The sequence below is a fragment of the Ovis canadensis genome, chromosome 1 (assembly GCF_042477335.2).
Source record: "Ovis canadensis isolate MfBH-ARS-UI-01 breed Bighorn chromosome 1, ARS-UI_OviCan_v2, whole genome shotgun sequence".
Classification (NCBI taxonomy): Eukaryota; Metazoa; Chordata; class Mammalia; order Artiodactyla; family Bovidae; genus Ovis; species Ovis canadensis.
The window spans coordinates 256,492,678-256,506,975 of record NC_091245.1 but is presented as its reverse complement, the minus strand read 5'-3'; the positions used below and the strand labels follow the sequence as shown (position 1 = coordinate 256,506,975).

Here is a 14,298-nt window from a genome sequence, read left to right as displayed (position 1 = left end):
ATTATATTTACCTCATTGTGTAAAAATGTTGAATACATTTTTTTTCCCCTGATTCTGCACCTTACAGACTAGATCTCAATGTCTGTGGACACTGCTTCTAACTCATTTACTGGATGCTTCCACATGAATTTCATATTCGTTTTGTGCTGTAGTGGTTATTTGCCATGATAACTGGTTTCATGGTGTTACTGGACCAGTTTCTCCCCACTCCTTCCAATTTTGGGTAAAATCTCTCAGTTAGATAGGTGTTTCCTGTCAAACAGGTATTCCCAGATTTAGTGCAAAATCTCTGCCAGAAGTTCTGGTATCAAAAACTACCATCTAGAAAACTAAAGCCTGATACTTAATACCAGGATTAGCCAATACTTCAATTTTAACTCCTCATTATTCTTCACTAGGGGCAACCTTCAAAATACAAGGCAACATGATTATGACCACTGCTCATCTCTACTTTTAGCCATCCATGTATTTTATAAGGGATTTCAAAGCCAGAAAAGATACATATGGCAGAGTTCTTTGGCCTCAGTCACTCCTTTATGTATAAATTTGTAGGGATGAGTATTGTTTGATAGGACTAACATACTGTGGGTGGCAGCCATGCCTCCATGCTCCAGAATGACAATTCACCACTGCTGTCTGGGTCAGGCCGCATGGTTCCGCCAAAGGGAGTTACTCACCAACCTCTGTGACTCATTTCCTCCTCTCTGGGTAGGAACAGACTTGCTTGTTCCTGCTCCTGCCAGTGCATGGTCTACTTTCCGACTTCAGGTAAGTGTGGGGCACTGCTGGGCAAGAGCACAAAGCACCTTCTTGGCCCCAGGTAGAGAGATGTTTCTCCTCCACTAGCCCTTCCACTGGATCACTTTTACTCTCATGCCTCCTGAGATTAGCTGAACTCCCATCTCTCTTAGGAAGGTTTGCATGCTGGCTTCCTGACTGGCATGTGTTTTTCCCACTGTCTAGGCACCCTTTTTCCCCTGCAGGGGTTGGGGAGCTCCAGATGAAGCCTTTGACCCTCTTTGGAAGCAGGCAGGACACCCTATGCTTGCAGCAAGTACTGCCTGTTTAAGCAGGAAGTTGAACATGGTGCAGTCTGCAACAGTTCCTTCAGCTTTCAGACTTCCTGGGTCGAGAGTCCTTTGTGGCTCTCCCTGTAAAAACATGTTTGTTCACCGGTTGGTTCCCAGGAAAGCCTGATCATAGTTCTCTTAATAAAACAGCTCTTAAATCAGCTTAATCAACATAAATCAGCTGCCTCTCACTGCTAATAATAATTAACTCCAGCACATTCTCAACTTTAAATGTTTAAAAAGTAGCAAACTCAAAACAGGGACAGCTTAAATGCACAGTAGTTATGATTTTCCTTACCCTTCTTCCCATCGAGGCTCATTTGCTAGGTCTCCTGTAACCAGGCACTTAATAGGGTTTTTCTACTATTGCAACTCCCATCTAGCTTCTGTCTTACTTTCCTTTTCAGGTCCTCAAGCCTCATCTCTATAGCTATGAAATTGTACAGAAGGGACCTTGGAGACATGCTCATGAGTCCAAATTTTTAATCTGTAGCAGGTTCAGATTTTCACTCCCAGGCTCAAATATGAAAACGTGACTTTATTATGACCAATCTAGATAGCATATTCAAAAGCAGAGACATTACTTTGCCAACAAAGGTCCATCTAGTCAAGGCTATGATTTTTCCTGTGGTCATGTATGGATGTGAGAGTTGAACTATGAAGAAGGCTGAGCGCCGAAGAATTGATGCTTTTGAACTGTGGTGTTGGAGAAGACTCTTGAGAGTCCCTTGGACTGCAAGGAGGTCCATCCAGTCCATTCTGAAGGAGATCAGCCCTGGGATTTCTTTGGAAGGAATGATGCTAAAGCTGAAACTCCAGTACTTTGGCCACCTCATGAGAACAGTTGACTCATGGGAAAAGACTCTGATGCTGGGAAGGATTGGGGGCAGGAGGAGAAGGGGATGACAGAGAATGAGATGGCTGGATGGCATCACGGACTCAATGGATGTGAGTTTGAGTGAACTCCGGGAGTTGGTGATGGACAGGGAGGCCTGGCATGCTGCGATTCATGGGGTCGCAAAGAGTCGGACATGAGTGAGCGACTGAAATGAACTGAACTGAACTGAACTGAACTTAGTGCTTAAGTTCTCATTTCAACTCTGTCTTACCAGTGCAGAAGAACTCGGTCACTTTCACATTTCCCTGCACACACACACCCTCACATCTGTCTTTTTTGGGTTAATACTAAACCAGTTAAGGATTCTGTCTCTGTTCTCCTCCCTACCAACCTCCACAGTCTAAGTTCAGGGTGGGTTATGAGGTGTAATTTCTGTTTCACCCAGACAACAGGAATGAAGATATAGAGTGTCAGCTGGGCCCACAATCCTCTCTTCATGCTGGTCTCTGCCGAGAGAGCCAGCTTCTCGCTATATCCTTATTGCCATGCACTGGGGTCCACTGCTACTGCCAGGGGTCCTTGAAGATCTCCAGTCACCACATTCAATAGGATTCATTCTCCTTACATAGCGATGTCAGATTTAGCATATAAAAATACAGAATGCCCAGTGAAAGTAGAATTTCAGGTAAACAACAAATGGTTTTTTTTGTCCAACCAACCACCAACCTTCTCAAAGTATTTTCTCAAGGAAGTAGAAGTGGAGGGACCAAGGTGTCCAGGCCTTCCCCAGGGAGAGGGCATTGACTCAGCTCATCCTCCTGCTTTGTGGGTGGAAAGAAAAGCCAGAGAGAGAGAGCCACCCCTATGTGTATGACGTTCAAACACATTGTGACCACCTTCTCCAGGAATTAAGGGTGCAGTGGAATCCAGCCAAATTAAAATTTCCTTTTCAGGAACCCTCCTACATTGATGCTGGTGGGAATGTAAATTGGTGCAGCCACTATGGGAAGCAGTATGAAAGTTCTTTTAACAACTAAAAACAGAGCTATCATATGATCCAGCGATCCCATTCCTGGGCATATATCTGGAGAAAACCATAATTTAAAATGATACATATCCCCCAATGTTCATAACAGCACAATTTACAATGGGTAAAACACAGAAGCAATCTAAATGTCTGTTGACAGAAGAATAGATAAAGAAGTGTGGTGCAATGGAATATTACTCAGCCATGAAAAGAATGGAATAAAGCCATTTGCAGCAACACAGATGGACCTAGAGATTATCATATTAAGTAAAGTCAGACGAATATCATACGATATCACTTATATAAGTGGAATCTAAGTGGAACCTAAAATATAACACAAAATTTTTCAGAAAAGTGAAGCAGGTATAGACATAGAAAATAATTGTACAGTTACCAAAGGGGAAAGGAGGAGGTGGGTAAATTAGGAGTTCAGAATTAGCAGATACCCAATACTATACATGGGCTTCCCTGATGGCTCAGACGGTAAAGCGTCTGCCTGCAACGTGGGAGATATGGGTTCGATTCCCGGGTCGGGAAGATCCCCTGGAGAAGGAAATGGCAGTCCACTCCAGCACTCTTGCCTGGAAAATCCCATGGACAGAGGAGCCTGGTAGGCTACAGTCCGTGGAGTAGCAAAGAGTCGGACACAACTGAGCGACTTCACTTTCACTTTCACTGTAATACTATACATAAAAGAGATTAAAACAACAAAGTCCTACTGTATAGCACAAGGAATTATATTCACTATCTTGTTATAAACCATAATGGAAAAGAATCTGAAAAAGAATATGTGTGTGCATGCTCAGTTGCTTCAGTCGTGTCCAACTCTTTGCGACCCTATAGACCCTATTTGCAGCCTGCAAGGTTCCTCAGTCCATGGGATTCTCCAGGCAAGAATACTGGAATGGGTTGCTATGCCCTCCCCCAAGGGCTCTTCCTGACCCAGGGATCAAACCCACATCACCTCTGTCTCCTGTATGGCAGGCAGATTCTTTATCCCGAGCCACCAGGAAAGCCTCCTGAAAAAGAATCTGTACATACAAATGAATCATTTTGCTGTACACCAGAAACAATCACAACATCATAAATCAACTATACTTTAATAAAAATACATACATACATACACACATACTAAATAAAAGTCCATTTTCATATTTAATAATACAGAATTTCAGTTTGGGGTAATGAAAAATTTTGGGAGATGGGTAGTTTTAATGGTTGCACTGCAAGGCAAGTATACTTAATTCCTCTGAATTGTACACTTAAAATAGTTACTGTGGTAAAATTTTATGTTGTGTGTATTTTAACACAATTTTTTCTAGGTCCCCCTTCATGGAAGGAAAGGAGGTAGGGAAAGGGCAAACACTGCTCTCCCAAATTATGGGTGAAAAAGCCTCCTCTGCCCTGCAGCAATGCCCTCCTCTGTGCTTTGGCTTCCTTCTCAGACAGGAGGCCTCAGGACTGTGAGTAACAACAGCCGTAGGAAGAGAAAGTCAGCTGCTACTAGGAACTCTCCTAGAAACCGATGAAGTCCTCTCCCCAAAACACAGTAAAATCCTATTGGCTCAAACTGGGCCACAGGCACATTCGCTACCCGCTTCCTAACAAAGGGGTGAGCCATTGGGCCAATTAGTCCCAGCCTTGGATCCAAGAGAGGCTCAGCTTCCTTGAGGCAGCCAGCTTTGGCGGGGAGATGGGGAGGAGAGACTGGTGCCGAAAGGCAAGTGGACCTGTGGGAAAGGAGGAGGAGGAGATGGTTGGACAATTCAGCACCCAGTATGTAGGATGTGAGTGGGGTATTTGTGTGGGTGTTCCCAAAGTCCTCAGGAGAGAAGCTGAGAGGCAGAAGCCGGGTCCTCCATACTGTACCACATCCCATGACCACCCTCCCTTCTCCTGACAAAGAGTCTTGAGCAAATTCTATTTCAGCAACTGATGGGACTTCCTGGCTGACCCCTCACATGCAGTAGGTCTCGCTATTTGTACCCCATCCCTATTCCAGCCACGGAAGCTCTTTTGGCTCAGTGTCCCTAATGGTCCCTGGTGACACCGCCTGCAGGAGAGATGCCTTCTGTGTCCTCAAGCAAGAACATCTGTTAGGTTAATGTGTTAGTAACCTCAAGTCCTTTTTAACTCTAAAAATGCCAGCATGCAGTTGGATTGATGGATGGTCACTAAATATTTGGAGGAAGCATGAGACAAAATTGTATGGATTTGAAGAGATTAAAAAATGAATGTAGGAAACAAAAAGGTTATGACCACTAAAAAGCAGTAGGATAAATTGAAAAACTGAAGTAGAATTGAGTTTAGGTTTTTCTCAGGTCTGGGGGCACACAATGAAAAAAGTTTTATAAGAAGTTTTGAAAAGCCAAAGAAAATTGTATAAGTGCATCTAATCCAACAGAGATTCTTTCTAAAATAAGAAATGAAAAACGTGGCTTCCCTAGGGGAAGGATGGAACCTTTCTAATAATAGCAGAGTTTAAGTTCGCAGGTGCAGAAATGGGAGAGGATCCGTAAGAGGTGGTTAGAATTGACATGCTATGTGGCAAACAAAACAGACACGAGGTTCACACTTGTCTGAGGACTTAGTGCCCTACCACCTCGTGTAAATAAATGCTCCACACATCATTAGAATACTTTTTTAATGTTTAAAATTCCATGATTTTTGGAGAATATGTATATGGCACAATGATGTAAACTTATTTGTTGATAAAGTGTATTAATCACTTGTTCAACAAACATTTCCTAACCACCTACTATGAACCAGAAAATGCCTTGATATGTGTGCTCGTATTTAACTATAGTACTATAAATGTTTAAGAATCATCTGAAGCAAGAAACTGTTTTTTCCACCCATACATACTCATTAAAGATGTTTATACTGATGCACAGTGATTAGTTTTAACCAGCTTGTTTCTTTGTTTACTGAAAAAATTGAACATCAAATTGTTTCTAAATTAATTTCAAGGTCTGTAGCAAAATTAAGGCTTTTAAAGACATCAAAGCAGTAGCTCAGAGCAACTGTACAATAAAAAGCAAATATGCTAAACTAGGAAAAGAATATGGCCATTTTTAATTGAGTATACTTATTTATTATTAAATGTAAGAAGAGAATATAAATTCTCATATCAGTCACTTTTATTTATTTTTAGAAGTTGTGATAATCTTCAGTTCTATTGATCAGTTTGATAATCTAGTGTTACATTAATCATATTTCTTTGTATTAAGAATTTCTTTGCAAAAAGAAAAGAATTTCTTTGCAAACAATGTAAGCCAATTTTCATGTGCTATCTGAGCTGCTACATTTGACTATGCTGTGTAACTTTTCATAAATTGAACTTTTCATTTTCAAATTTAATCAATTTGAATTATTTATGGTTATAATTGTGTTGAGTAAGAAAATGATTGAAGTTAAGATTTTGAAAAGCTGGCCATAAATTGAGCAACATTCATTTGAAATGGAACTATTCCATCGTGGATTTTACTATTCACATTTATTATATGAATAGGCGCAATAGAAATTATCCATCATGATCGCAATTGCTTTTATTTAATTGCATTTACCTTTGTCAATACACAATGGCCACTCCCATTTAAATATGGTATATTCTCTGGAGGGCTATGGGTGCAACTGTGTAATCTTTATGCAGAATCAGGCCAGGGAAAATAGTGGAGAGTACTAAATGCATGGAGTTTGGATGGATACTTGAAACCAGAATTAAATTATGCTTATTGGGTTCTTGTTGGCAACAAAAGCTGTCATGCCTACAGCTTTATGGTGCTGGGATTTAGCACTGGTGTCTGGGAGTGCAATCTAGCAGGAATCAAACATCAGGAGCAACAGCCCCAACCTCAGTATCCTTGGAGAAGAGAAAATTACAGTCTGATGGAGGCTATAGTTGGATTACTTAAGGATTCAGTTTTATCCTCATTTTGACATGTGGTTAGTATGTGATGAAGGGAGATCAACAAAGATCTGTTGGATATAAAAGGTCTGGACTTTCCATTATACACTGCTTGGCTATGTGTGACCAAGAATTCAATCCAGGTCACAAGCAACACAGATTTGGGGTCCATCCTTCCTACCTACCAGTTCCCCATGATGCTAGACCCAATTTGTACTATGTGTGTAGATAACTTTCATTTTCATCTTTTCCTATTAATATACATTCTTCCTGCTTTCCATATCTCTCAAATAGCCCTCTTCTGCCACTCCTCTGATTACTTCTATTTTGTTGAAAAGTTAACTTTTCTCAGTTAAGAGTTCATTGGCAGTGGGGTGTAGTAGAGAGAGCACAAACCTTGGCTTTTTATTATTAGTAACACCTGGATTTGGATTTCAGTCCATCCCACTTGACACTGGACAAGTTACCTAACTTCTTTTTTTCTTAATGTTTTTAGCAGTATCATAAACTTAATCTTAAATTAGAAAAATATTTATTTATTTAGACACGTCTGGTCTTAGTTGCAGCACACAGGATCCTTCACTTCAGGGCACAGACTCTCTAGTTGTGGCCCACGGGTTCCAGAGTGCTTGAGCTCCATAGTTGCAATGCTCAGGTTTAGTTACCCCACTGGTTGTGGGATCTTAGTTCCTCGACCAGGGATTGAACCCATGTCCCCTGCACTGCAAGGCAGATTCTTAACCACTGGACCGCCAGGAAAGCCCCAAGTTACCTAATTTCTTAATGGAGACAAAATGGAGATAAACAACAGCTGTTGTATTGGAGGATGATAATACCACAAGCCTGTGTTATAAAGGAGACCCCAGACTCCAGTAACCCTAGCTCTCACCCCACCCCCAATATCACGCTCCCATGTCACCAGGCAAGACTTTTCCCCATTTGTTGCTTGCCTCATACCTTTGCTTATAGTGATTTTTGGTATATAAGTATTCTGAATACAGAAAATAAAACCAGAAAAAATAAGGTAAATATTTCATGAATATCAGAATTAGGAAGTCTCATATCATAAAAGCACTGGAAGAAATAATGAGGAAATTACTTTTATATAATCCCTGTTCCAATAAAGCTAATATTCTAGGTGTTCTCACTTGTGTCTTTTTCCAGGCAAACTGTAGAATAATTTTGCTGTTTTCCCCTCCACCTAAAAATACCATTAATACTTTAACTGAGGTCATGTTAAACTTCGGTAGCCTTATAATCAATCCAAGGCAAAGCCAAGGCCTTTATCAGGAAAGCAAATGTTTTTACAGAAACCCCTGGCAAATGTCTGCTTCCATATCATTACCCCAAACTGTCACACACGTGACTACATTTCCTGGTAAAGGAGGCTACAAAATGTTTGGTTTCTAGCCTCTAGAATGAAGATGAGAGAAGAGAGATGAGAAAGGATATTGACTGAGCCCACCTGCAGGGACTCGCATGAAGTCACCATGAAGGAGGAACCAGAGGCAGGAGCTGTGGGAGCCGTTTTCAGGAGCACCTGTGCAAGAATGGTTCCAGGACTGTTGCTGTGGGATCCAGGTAACACAGTGCACCCTACTGATAAGGCCATTCCACCCCTCCTTACTGCAGGAGGCCACGCAGCCTGGAGACTCTGACTGGGAGCAACTACTAAGGAGAGCTTGCCCTGCAGATCAAAGAAGAGTCTGGAGAAGCCAGCAACGCAGTGCTCTTGTGAGGGGGCTCTCAAATGCCTATGGGTACTGCCTCTTTGGAAAAATGCTGTGGCTGCTTACCCAACAGCCACACCCCTTTCTTCATAGCTCACAGAACCACAGTTTGGTTCCCATAGCCATGTTCCCAGTGCCTGTGAATGAATCATGTTTGGTCAAAGCCGGTCGTGGCAGCTGCAGTCCCCCTTGGCTAATGATTGGTCTGGATTGGCAGGCAACATGACCCAGCTTTGGACCATGAGATTAAGGGGAAGTCTGCTGGGAATAGTTCTAGAAAAGTTTGTCTTGTCTGATTAAAAAAGACACAGCCTTGCAAAAAGAAATTCCTTTGCCCGCCCCTTCTTCCTGACTTGAACATAGTCATGTGTTGTCATCACACTTAGAGCTGCGGTTCTCTAAACAAAAGCAATTTTCTCAGGTTGGCAAGAGAGGAAACACAGAAAAAGCCTAGGTCTTTGATGATTTTGTTGAGTAAGCCAATGCATCATACCTGAAACTGATAGAGATTATGAAAATCTTTACTATTTGAACCATTGTTGGTGTTTTATTACTTGCAGCTGAAAGCATTTTTAAATGATAGAACCCTTAAAAGAGGATATCAAGCAGAGCATTGTAAATTGGTTTATTCTTCAGTAAAGATCTGGGAGATAGAAGGTGTCAATAGCACCTAATGAACTAGCAAAATCTGGGTAATAATAAGAATGTGACCTCTTTCCAGCACCCACAGTCAGTGAGGCTCAGAGGCAGTCAAGTCATACTTTAAAAGATAATTTGAGAAGTGACATATTTATATGATACAGTTTTCCTCCGTTGGAAGATTATGTATTTTTCCAATATTTAAATCTCTTCTGTCTCTAAGTTTTATATTTCTGTCATATTGCCCCAGCTATTTCTTGTTAGGTTTATTCCTAGGTATTTTATGTTTGGGGCTGCTGTCTCTCTCAAGATTTTGAGGTTCCCTAGGGATCTTTCTCCTCTTTTCACCCCATAATTGCCTAAATGACACCTTCTTTCCTGCCTTTCTCCCAAATCCTACTTCAAGCTACTCTTTCTCTATTCTGAGCAAACACTTATCCTCTTAGGTACACAGACTTTTGCCTGCACTGTTTTTTGGAGGTCATCCAACCCTGATTGACAGGAAAAGGTAACATTTGGAATCCAGTGAGCTTGAGGTTAAAATGTGTCATGTCAGCAACTGCTAAACAACAGTACATCAGAATAGGTCAAGAATTTGTGAAATGTTTGTGCCGAGTGAAATGTCAAAGCACAAAGTGTGTGAAGGAAAAAAAAAAATCTCTATGCCAGTCAAAATGTCATTTGGTCTTGCAGGGAGTAATTTATTCCTTTCTGTTTTTATCGCTGTTCTTGTTTCACACATTAATGTTGCCTCTAAATAATTGAAATTAATAGTGGCATTATTGCTGGGTAGGGGGGAAAACTAAGGAGCTAATTTGGAATCACTTACTCAGTTTGGGTTTGTTTTGACAATGGAATTTGTTACACCAACCTTAAAAATAAGCCCTTACCTGACTGTCCAAAGCATTTACACTGCAGCCATTTATTTGTTCTGTTAACTTCTGAAACATATAAAAAGAAGGCACAGGAGGTAGTGGAGAACAAACATTTTTTAAGTACTGTATCTGAGAAATTGCAAACTGGATAGAAATGCTATAGATAGGATGACTAGATCCAGGTAGCCCTCAACAAATGGAATGCCAGTGGCTGGTTGACTTGATTACAAAGCAAAATCCCATGATGTTCGTCACCATTTTCCCATTGGTTTTAATTTCTAAATTGGCAACGCTTCCCAGAACATGACTCCTCTCCATGCCATTTGCTTTCTCTGAGAGCAGCTTTCTCTTGCACAGTCATGGTCAAACAGTGGGGAACTGGTCTTGCTCTTGCTGAAGCTGCCTGGTTAATAAACCAAAATTGCTTTTCTGCAGGCAGTTGAAGGCCCAGGACTGTAGGGAGGTGCCCCAGGTGCCCAGAACACAGCTTCTTAGGAGACCATCATTCCCAGGCGCCCACCTGCACATCCACAGCTCTGAACGTGAACACCTCCTCCAGTGCTACACCTTAGGCACTTCACTTGCCTCACCCTTGCCCTGGCCACGGTAGGCATTATTGCTGCCCTTAGAATCAAAGCAAAGGGCTCAGAAGTAGAGAAGAACTCTATAAATCTCTGACAATGATAACTGAATTTCTGCCCAATTTTATTATTCCACAAATCAGAAATTTAACAATATGAATTTGAAGAGTAATGAGAAGCATATATTGCTAAAATGAGAGAAAACCCTCAACAAAGATTCCAATTAATGGGAATGAGTCAACAGTGTGAAAGGACCATGTGGGACCTCCATGTTCTGGAGTTTGGGCTCCAGATTTTTTGACCGGCAGCTCAACTTTATCAGCATAAAGAAAAATGGTCTGAAACTGGCAAAAGAACTACAGATAATCCAGAATCCCAATTACTAAGAGTTGTAGATATTTCCCAGTGACAATATTGCAGCGTTCAATGTTCAGAACATCCCTCCCTAGATGTGGAACAAAGTATCAGTCATCAGTTCAGCTCAGTTCAGTCGCTCAGTCGGGTCCAACTCTTTGCGACCCCAAGAATCACAGCACACCAGGCCTCCCTGTCCATCACCAACTCCCGGAGTTTACGCAAACAAATGTCCATTGAGTCAGTGATGCCACCCAGCCATCTCATCTTCTGTCATCCCCTTCTCCTCCTGCCCCTGATCAAATTGCCAACATCCGCTGGATCATCAAAAAAGCAAGAGTTCCAGAAAAACATCTATTTCTGCTTTATTGACTATGCCAAAGCCTTTGACTATGTGGATCACCACAAACTGTGGAAAATTCTGAAAGAGATGGAAATACCAGACCACCTGACCTGTCTCTTGAGAAACCTGTATGCAGGTCAGGAAGCAACAGTTAGAACTGGACATGGAACAACAGACTGGTTCCAAATAGGAAAAGGAGTACGTCAAGGCTGTATATTGTCACTCTGCTTATTTAACTTCTACGCAGAGGACATCAGTCATCAGACGGCTGCAAATAAGCATGAGAGAAAACAGAGGGTGGAGTGTCAATGGCTGGGATATTTCATCCAGGTCAGGAAAATGTCCTGCCTCACCCCCAGAGAATGGCAACCCACTTCAGTATTCTTGCCTGGAAAACTCCAAGAAACAGACGAGCCTGGCAGGCTACACACCACGGGGTTGCAAACAGTCATATACAACTGAGCATGCATGCACGCACACCTCTCCCCGCCCCCGAATACTTTGTGTATTCACTCAACAAATATAAATTGTGTACCTATTACCATATACTTACCAAACCCTGTCAGCTCCACCTTCAAAATGAATTCTAAATTCAGTACTTCCTGCTACATCCACAGTAACCATTTAAAATGGGTACCATTTTCCTGCACCTGGACTAATGGATTAGGCCCTTTAACTGGTCTCTTGGTTTCCACTGTCTCCCCGCTACAGCTCAGAATTGGTAAATATAAGGATGTTAGGCTGATCCTTTTAAATGTAAATGATCATGATGTATCTCCATTGGCTTCCTACTTCTTAGAATAAAAGCCCAGATGTCTTTCTTGGACTGTAAGCTCTATCCCTATTCTCTGATCTCACCAGAGCCCAATACCCTCCTCACTCACTCTTCAGGTTCTTTCATCTTACTCCTGGGATATCCCAAGGATGCTTTGGCCTTACAACCCCTGTACATCCCCGTCCTGCTTGAATCATTTCTTCCCAGATATCTGCATGGCTCACTCTGCTTAATGCTTAAATATCTATGCTTAACTGGCATCTTACTGCAGAAGTCACAGACGACTACCTTACCTGAAACCGCCTCCTGCCTTCACTTTTACATCCTCTAAAAGTGTTTACCCTAGAAGTGTTTCTCCTTAACCATCTGACAAGTTTTCTGTCTCCCTTTGGCAGAAGGTAAACTCCATGAAATGTTTTGTTCATTGTTATATCCCTAGTACCTAGAACATTGCCTGGAGTGTGATAAATGTTCCAAGTATATTTGCTGAATTAAGACTGAACACACCTACGTTATATAATAATTCTCATCACTGGAGGGGAGTATTGTTTGGTGATTAGGAATTTTCTCTGACCTGGTTGAAACAGCCTTTTAGGATTCTTAATCTCGCTTTGCTTTCTGATGGACTAGATGCGGTATGTGAGAGAAAAAGAGAGACAAAGGGGAAACTGAAATTTTTTAGCGTGTGCAAATGAAAGAACAGAGCTCCATGTACTGAGTCAGAGACGACTGTGGAAGGAGCAGGTTTGGGAGTTGGCAGCTGAAAATCAATAGTTCATTTTTGAACATATTAAGGTTAAGATGCCTAACAGGTATTCAGTTGAGATGTTAAGCAGGTGCCTAGTTTTATGTTCTGCCATTCAGGGGAGAGGCCCAGGGAGGGCATACAAATCTGGCAGCAAGATGAAGGTGTTTAAAGCCATGGAACTGTGTCCATCCCCTGGCAATGAGAAGAATGGAGTTCTGAGAAGCAAACCCTGAGACACTCTGACATTTAGAATTCAGGGTGATGAGAAACACCAGTGAAGGACACTACAAAGGGAGCAGAGAATAGAGGTAGCAGATGAAAAAGGATAGGGTTCTAGGAAGGATTTTTATATATGAGAAATGTTAAGGTATATTTGATGCAATGAAAATGATCCAGTGAAAAAGAAAAACTTTAAAGGTTCAGGAGAAGGGCAATTGCAGGAGTGAAATTCTAGAGTAGGGAAGAGGGGCTGGATCCACTTCCGAGGTGCCAAGGCTGACTTACACAAAAGCACAGACAGTGCACCCATCACAGCAGGAAGAAAGGCAGCATCAATGTGCACAGATGCCAGAGGTGGGTAGGCGTGGTGGAAGAGCTTGTGGAACTATTCTGGCTGCTTCTATTTTCTTAGTGAAATGATGGACTGCAGGTATTAGTGATATGGAGGACTACAAGGAATCAGATGTTCAGAGGAATGTACTGAGTAGAAGTGAGTGAGTGGGATGTTAGAATTTGTAGGATTCTTGGTGGGGAGTGCAAGTGTTGAATTGCCTCATGTGAGGCTCTGGCCATAGGAGCGAAGATTAGGGCAGGAATAGAGATAAGACTACATATATGACTGACCAGGGTATTGGGTGAATGGTCTTTCCTGCTGTAACCTGGGGCTGACATGTGTGTGAGTAACCACACTGGCTACTCTTACCTGAGCAACTCTGGTGCTCCAGACAGTGTATGCAATTCTCTCCTTTGATCCTCATAATAACCCTAGAACAACCCCAAGAATCAGAGATTATTATCCTCCAATTGTTTCATCTGTGTCCCAGATGAAAAAAGTAAGGCTCACAAAGGTTCCTTAACTAGCCTAGGGTAACCAGCAATATGGCTACAGGATTCAGACTCAAGTCTTCTAACCCCAAAGCCAGGTTCTTTCTCCTTGGCCTGTGCCACACCTCTCCACCTGCTTCACCTACAAGCTTTAGTCCACGACCACCAGTTACAATTGAGTCCCAAGTGGCTCAGACAGTAAAGAATCTACCTGCATTGCCAGAGACCCAGGTTCCATTCCTGGGTTGGGAAGATCCCATGGAGAAGGGAATGGCTATCCACTCCAGTATTCTTGCCTGGACAAGAGGAGGCTGGTGGGCTAGACATGACTGAAGCAATTCAACATGCAGGCACATATATGCTTTGG

The 14,298-nt window shown here is 42.0% G+C and overlaps 1 long non-coding RNA gene across 3 annotated transcripts in view; it reads right to left on the bottom strand.

Annotated features, from left to right (window-relative positions):
• Positions 1-14,298, bottom strand: part of LOC138426571 (uncharacterized) — a 79,655-nt gene that overhangs the window by 61,576 nt on the left and 3,781 nt on the right. The window contains exon 2 of one of the 3 annotated variants that reach the window (XR_011251697.1): positions 13,810-13,871. The exons of the other annotated variants lie outside the window; for them this stretch is intronic. This is a non-coding gene — a long non-coding RNA (uncharacterized lncRNA). The remainder of the gene's footprint in view (positions 1-13,809; positions 13,872-14,298) is intronic. 3 annotated transcript variants of the gene reach the window in all.